This window comes from Galeopterus variegatus, unplaced genomic scaffold (assembly GCF_000696425.1).
Source record: "Galeopterus variegatus unplaced genomic scaffold, G_variegatus-3.0.2 Scaffold975, whole genome shotgun sequence".
Lineage (NCBI taxonomy): Eukaryota > Metazoa > Chordata > Mammalia > Dermoptera > Cynocephalidae > Galeopterus > Galeopterus variegatus.
Window position 1 is genome coordinate 279582 of NW_007727086.1, and position 1001 is coordinate 280582.

Genomic DNA, 1001 nt, shown 5'->3' on the forward strand with positions numbered 1-1001 from the left:
TGGCATTGAAATGAAGAGCTCCTATTTAGAATTCTAATAAATGATGCTATTAGGTATGATTTTGGGAAGATATCACTAATTGGAGTCATGCCTTATTCAGAAGTGATTAAAGGTGTCATTTAGGTAAAAAAAATCAAACTTCTCTTTTGATTACATTTGTAATTATAATGCATTAACAGAACAACTGTAAATACTGAAGTCTCATGTGCTTTTGACATCCAAATGTAGTCATAAAAGCAATAAAAATGACTGAGCTGCTGTAGCAGCCAAAATCATGTTAATTATCTTAGGATTTCCATATACTGTAGTCAATCTAGTGTCATAATGTATTATAGAAATAATGCTTTATATGTTTAATTTATATTTTTTGGCAGGTGATTCAAAGTCCTTCTACTTTTAAGTCAGGACCAGTTTCCAAAACTTCCATCATGTACCAGACTGAGCCATGCTTTGAAACTTTTGGAGTTAGAAGAAAAGTTTGAATTATCCTTCAGTGATCTATTCTACGCATCCCTCTTTGCTTTGCGGGGTCAAACTGAGGCTCAGAAGTGAGTTGGCACTAGAACCCAGGTTTCTTTCATTGACTGGTCCACACTGTACACTTTACTCCTGACATGAACTAACCCTCCACTACTACACCTCCCAGGCTAAGTCAAACTCCTTTTAACAAAGACTATCATCTTAGTGATCATCAGAATGCAAGAGGTAAAAAACACAAAATCAAACTAACTTGGGACTTTTACATTCTAAGAAGTCCAGGCACAGGTATCTCCACATGCTGCCCTCTGGACATGGTCTCACTCTTCCCATTTCTTGTCTCTGCTTTCATTTGTGTAGGCTCGGTTCCCAGGCAGCCTCTCTCCTCTGGCTGTCAGGACAGCTGCCTGAAGTGTCACACTTATGTCCTGCCCTCTCCTCAAATCCAGCTGAAATAAAGATATATTCCACCCACCACACACAGAAGTCCAGGATTACATACCATTGACTGCACTGACTTGTCC